The 6,413-nt window shown below is 40.8% G+C and overlaps 1 protein-coding gene across 1 annotated transcript in view; it reads left to right on the top strand.

Annotated features, from left to right (window-relative positions):
* The first annotated feature begins 457 nt into the window (after positions 1-457).
* The window catches only part of LOC102675186 (tetraspanin-9), a 12,625-nt gene continuing 6,669 nt past the window's right edge, over positions 458-6,413 (top strand). The window contains exon 1 of the mRNA XM_006622248.2: positions 458-736. The gene's annotated coding sequence lies outside the window, so the exon portion shown is untranslated. The remainder of the gene's footprint in view (positions 737-6,413) is intronic.

The following is a 6,413-nucleotide window of genomic DNA, read 5'->3' as shown; positions in this document are numbered from 1 at the left end:
TTTTTTTTTTTTTTTTGAGAAAAGAATCAGACGAGAATTTTAATTTAACCCAAGAAATAAAACTTGTTTAGAAAAAGTAACGAAACGCATTTTACAAACGTACAAGCGTAACAAGTGCACAAGTGAATCCAAAAAAACTTTTGATCGATGTACTCCAATTATGTATATTTTCTTATGTTATTGGTGATAAAAGAATATTAAATAAGTTTCTTCTTGTAAGTAATTAACGGTAATGTAAATAATATGCGATTATCAATTGACGTCAAATCATATGTTCATATCGAATCGCGTAATTTCTTAAAAATTTTTAACTATCTTTTTTTTATTTTACTTCTTTCTCGTTGGATTAAATTCAAGAAATCTACGAAATCGATCGTAAATAATTAAAATTCGATGATTTTTCTATAGTAAGCGAGATGGAATGAGAAATGAAAGGTCTTCGTGGATCTTTTTTCCTCGGTTTATCGCCTGTTCCGGATACCATCGGATAAATTATCTCCGCTGCCGTCAGATGGCGACTTTCGTGTCACGAATAGCGGCCGATGGAGAACGGATGTGCGAGAGTTGTGCGCGCTCCTTGCGTGCAGTCGATCCGAGTACTCGAAACCTGTCGCGAACGCAAGCCGACCTTTGACTCCGCTTTCCATGAACCTTTGTGATTCATTCGGTGTCGAAGAGCTCGTGACAGCTCCTGTCAGCAACGCGCCACTGGACCATTCTCACTTTCATCCCACCTGTAAGTTGCGTATATCTTTCGAATACCGCCTTCCGCCCCTCCGCACTTCCGCCTCTTCGAATTTTTCCCGCAATATTCGTTCGACGATTCTCAAAAACCTTCGCGATTATTAATATCATTTTGCACGAGGGAACAAAAGGGAAGGGAAATAAATAAATAGAACACGTTGAAAAATTCTTATTGTCATCGTTTGCAATTTTTATCAAAGTGACAGTTGACAATACTCGTTCGCGAGTGACGCGGCGATGGGTATGGTATCGTTTTACGGAATTCCGCGTGGCAAGCATAAATTAAAAAAGACGCCGACCGAGTAATCGCGATCATCGTCGTCGTTTACGATCCACTTTTTCTTTTTTCTTTTTTTTTTTTCCTATCCTTTTCCTTAAAGTTGAGTTTCGTATCCAGAGAGAGAGGAAGAGAGTTTTCGCGCACAGAGGTGATTTTTAAAGAGAATCTCCTCACGGGAAGACGCATTTGCATTTACGATATATTCTTTGCGAAACACATCAACACGCTCCTATGCGAGACTATTACACAATTTCTTCAGGAAAATTCCTAAGCCGATAGATCAAGTCTCGTTCTTCTTCGTCTCTTCTTCGTTTCTTGCTCGATTAATATAGTAGGATATATACTTCTTTCTTTTCTTTTCTTTTCTTTTTTTTCACGGAGAAGATAGAATTTAAGAACTTCCTTGGTTCCTTCGGAGCAGAACGCCGTTAATTTAAAGAAAAACAACTGGCGAAATTGCAACCGGCTGGCTAGCAAATTCTTCTCGCCTCGTTTCGCGCGAGAAAATTACAAGCGTGTTTGCAAATTGCTTTGTGCAATTTTGCGTCGCGAGGTCTCCATTAGATAAGAAACGTGATTCTTAAATTCACGACACGGGAAGAATTAATCTGCTGCCAACAAATATATCGCGATCGGACATTCGCAGTTTTCAAATTGCGAATTATTATCAGCGATACGATTTTTCTTTTTGAAAGCATTTTTCGAAACACTTGATTTAACTCGTTTAAAACGCACGACATTCGGCGAAAGAGCGGGGCGCGCGCAGTTTCGTGCATGGAACCGTTGTTACGTAACTCAATCGAGGGCATGCATTACATAATAATGATTATAAACGAATCTCATAATCATGCTAATACGAATTGTTCAATGACACTGGTCCCGTTCAGACCCACGCGGCTACATGAGAAACAATCTTCTCTAACCGAGCCAAACTGACCCATCGAATTGTCATCACTCGTCATCTATCTCGCCATCTCACGTTCACGAACAAAGGAATGTCACGTCGATGATCGTTCCACGATCGTGAGATTATTTATTCGAATCGCGGGAATATCTTCCCACTCGACATATACGATAAAATATCCTCGCCGTTTCACTGTCAATAATCTTCCCGTCCCAGAAATGCACACTCGTCACCGGTTCGTCGATCAGCCACCGTTTTTAACGATTAGACCAGGTTTCTGGATCAAGGACCGTGTAATCCGCTCTCCTCGCGCACGGGGATTAGAAACGTTAATTAAATGTCCCAGTGGATCGTCCCGATAAATCCCGGCGGCGGATAATCGAGGAAATCGATCGTGCGAACCGGCTGAACGTCGATTTCTCTTCCCATGTTCCTGTTCCCGGAACAATCGTCACTGGATATTTCACGCCCGGTACGACGCTCCGCGGTTATCATCCGCTTTCTTTCGCGCCCGTGAGAAACCTTCCTTCGATCGCTTTTCAGCGAGCCGATGCGAAAAAGAAGAGAGAGTAGAAACAGTAGGGATTTCCATCGATAACCGATTTCATTCGACGAGACCGAGATGTTTTTATAAACGACGATTCTCGTGGGAATCTCTCTCTCTCTCCATCTTGTGGAGACGAAGAGGGAAGAGAAGTTTTCGATTCTGTGCGTAATCCCACGTTGAGAAAACGAGTCACGTATGGGTGGCGAGGTATTATAAGGGATGCAAGATGGGCAAGACCCTTTGTTCGATCCTCGGTTATGTCACGTGGGAGGACAACCGTGTACGCATATCGTCTCACGATTAACGAGCGCATTGTAATAAATTAGGAATTACCACGATGGCCTCTATACTTTCGTAATTGACGGGCCTCGCGTTTTTCTTCAACGATGGCTTACTTTGAAAAGTGATTAACATGGAATTTTCGTTCAATTATAGCGATCTCATTATTATTATTTTAGTATATTAGTATTTTAGTCTCCGCGGGCAACTGTCATTTTTATATCAAACTCGGATTATTGAAATATTCATCGAAATTTTTAATTTTTAATTCTTGATCCTCGAAAATCTATATCGCGTACGGAGGATTAATTAAGGAAAATCGCGAGATATTTCTTGAAATCTCTAATTTAAAACTCGTTTCGAAATCTAACGATTTTTTCTAGGTCCTCGGCAACATCGGTTACAGAGAATTGTTAGAAAATGACGCGAAAATTGTAAAATATTCTTCTAACATAAAAACTCATTTCGAAGAAATATTATCATTTCTCTCCAATCCTCAGCGATACAAATCAGGAACATAAAAGTTAAGCATGAAGACAAAAAATTTGAAATATTCTTCGAAATTTCTAATTTAAAAACTTCGAAGAAATTTAACAATTTCTCCTCGGTTCTTGAGATCGCTTACAGAAGATTATTAGAAAAGGAAAATTTTAAAATACTCTTTCTAACATAAAAACTCATTTCGAAGAAATTTAACAATTTCTCTCCGATCTTCAATGGATGATTTATAAATCAGGAAAATAGAAAAATTTGAAATATTCCTCGAAATCTCTTAATTTAAAAATATTCAACTCAGAGAATCGCTCGGAGAAGATTATTTATTAGAAGAAAAATTTCGAAGAAATCTCGAAATTTAACAATGGAATTTCTTCCTCATCTTCAACAACCCAACAATATCGTCTAGAGACGCTTAATTAACGAGAATCGTGAAATATTCCTCGAAATCTCTTAAATTAAAAATATTCAACTCCGAGAATCGCTCGCAGAGGATTATTTATTAGAAGACGAAAATTTCGAAATACTCTTCGAAATCTCTAATTTAAAAACTTCGATTTTCGAAATTTAACAATCGAATTTCTTCTTCACCCTTAACAATCCTACAATATCAGACGCTTAATTATCGAGAATCGTGAAATATTCCTCGAAATCTCTTAAATTAAAAATATTCAATTCCGAGAATCGCTCGCAGAGAATTATCAGAAGACGAAAAATTTCGGAATACTCTTCGAAATCTCTAATTTAAAAACTTCGATTTTCGAAATTTAACAATCGAATTTCTTCTTCACCCTCAACAACCCTACAATATCAAACGCTTAATTATCGAGAATCGTGAAATATTCCTCGAAATCTCTTAAATTAAAAATATTCAACTCCAGAATCGCAGAAGATTATCGGAAGACGAAAATTTCGGAATACTCTTGGAAATCTCTAATTTAAAAACTTGGAAAAAAAAAATTATCTCGATCCTCCAGCTATCATCTCAGATGGAGAGTGATGGAAAAACGGGCGTTTCGAGCACTAGCCTCGTTGCACAAATTGCACGCACGAGCGGAGATAGGGATGATGATAGGCGTACGTATTCGAAACGCGACGTTCAACGCTCGTCGTTCCTTTCCTCGGTTACGTCACGTGGGAAGTGAGCCGCGTAGGACGCGTTAACGCTTGGCCGTCGCCGATGGCACGGTATCTCGTGTAAAGCGAGAAAGAGCGGAGCTCGATGTGAATTAGGGAGGGAAAGAGAGGAGGGAGGAGAGAGAGAGAGAGAGAGAAAGAGAAAAAAGAATCGTGCCGCGTTAACTCTTAAGCACCGTCCACACCATGTTTCGTCGACGGCGCGACGAGGGGGGAGATCATAGATGATCGCAAATTGTCCGCAATTGGCAGGAAGTCGTGACGAGGGGGACCGTTCCTACGCCCCCACGCACTCTCTTCGCCTCGTTCGTTAGCCGCGCCGTTTACGCTTCCATTTCGCTCTTACGAATTGATTTCGAGATCGATCCCGGCAAATATCCAATCCCCTCTCCTCGCCCCATCCAATACCTCCGACAATGCGCGGAAAAGAATATCCACGCTGCGTTGTTGGTCCATCGTTGCCGATCTTTCGGCCAGAGAACCAATCCAGATTCGAGATTCATCTCTCTCACCATATATCGAATCTCGAATCCAATATTTTATCCGGTAGAGAGAGGAATCGTTCATTGTGATTTTTCCACGTATTCGTTCGGTTACTTTCGCCGATATTACTTTTCGATCGGGAAGAAAAAGAAAAAGAAAAAGGAAATTCAACTCGAAATTGATCTCGCTCTCTAAGAACGTGCATCGAAAACGCGTTTACTTTGGGTGGAAAAAAAAATCGGAAATCTATCGAAAAGTCTCAATCCAGTTGTCATGCGTTCATCTTGGTGGGAAAAATTGGGAAAAAAGAATCGAAAATTCGCATTCGATTTTTCTTTGCGTCTCGTTGGAAAGAGCGTTAGAGGTTTACGAGTCAGGATAATCGAACGCGCGCTACGAAAAGAGAAACAATATTTCAGAAATCTATAATTTTCCACGTTTCGAAACGATCGAGTCACGTTTCACGTCGGTTATTTCGGAAACAGGATACGAAACGTATTTACATTCTCCTGGAACCAGCCCCGAGCACGTTTTTTAACTCTCTCTCTCTCTCTTTCTTTCTCGTTTTCTGAACGAGCCCTATTTGCAACAAGTGGTATATCGCGTATTACACGCAACACCGTGTTCGGTTACGCGATAAGGAGAATCAATATTATCCTATCCTGATAACGACATTCGAATCGTGGCGGAAGAGGAAGGGATTTTTCCGCTCGAAACACGGAATAAGGCCAACCGTGATACAGTTATCGAGGCAAAATGGTTCTAAACGAGCGATCGGTGTAGCCGAACAAGTATCGAAAAAATCGAACGATCGTAAATTCCATCTGCATCGCGGACCGCACCGATCGCTCGTTTACCTCTCCACGCGCGTGTGAAAACGCTGCGTGAACAACGCGTATGCATCGCAGAATACTTTTACTATTTTTCTTTTTTTTTTTTTTTGCCGCGTTTATTCCACGCGAAAATGAATGTGACAGGCGAAGCGTTCGAGATAAGCGTACGCGTCGTGTCACGCGTCGTCCCCTTTCTTTTCGAGAGGCGCCTCACCTGTGCAAAGAGACTCGATTCCTCAGTCGAGCGGGATCAGGTGAGAAATTCGCATCGCGCCGCGGGATAAATCGCTGTTCTCGAGTCGGTGTTCCATCACGATTCTATCACGAAAAACTTTGTCGGTGAAACTTTGGCGAAACTTTGGGTGAAATCGGTCATTCCACGAAACGAATCCCTCCTCCTTTTATCGATCGATCGGAACAATACGGAGAGAAACAATCGCAACGATGGATCTTTTATTCAGCGACTCGATGTGCGGTTCGATCGGATTCGTTGCGTACGCACGTGCGATAGGGCATGTTTAATGCATGAAAAAAAAAAAAAAAAAAAGAAAGAAAGAAAAATACCTCGAACGTTATTTTATCGAGATTCCGATTTCAGATATCGCGATCGTGGAATGTAAATTTTCCATACCGTGAAATTCTCTATTTTCCTAGTTCTTGATTGAATTTTTGAACGCGTAATTTCGCGAAAGTAGAGAATCGAATGGAAGA

The sequence above is a fragment of the Apis dorsata genome, unplaced genomic scaffold (assembly GCF_000469605.1).
Source record: "Apis dorsata unplaced genomic scaffold, Apis dorsata 1.3 scaffold_683, whole genome shotgun sequence".
NCBI lineage: Eukaryota > Metazoa > Arthropoda > Insecta > Hymenoptera > Apidae > Apis > Apis dorsata.
The sequence above is the reverse complement of the archived record's forward strand: the minus strand, read 5'-3'. Positions and strand labels throughout refer to the sequence as shown.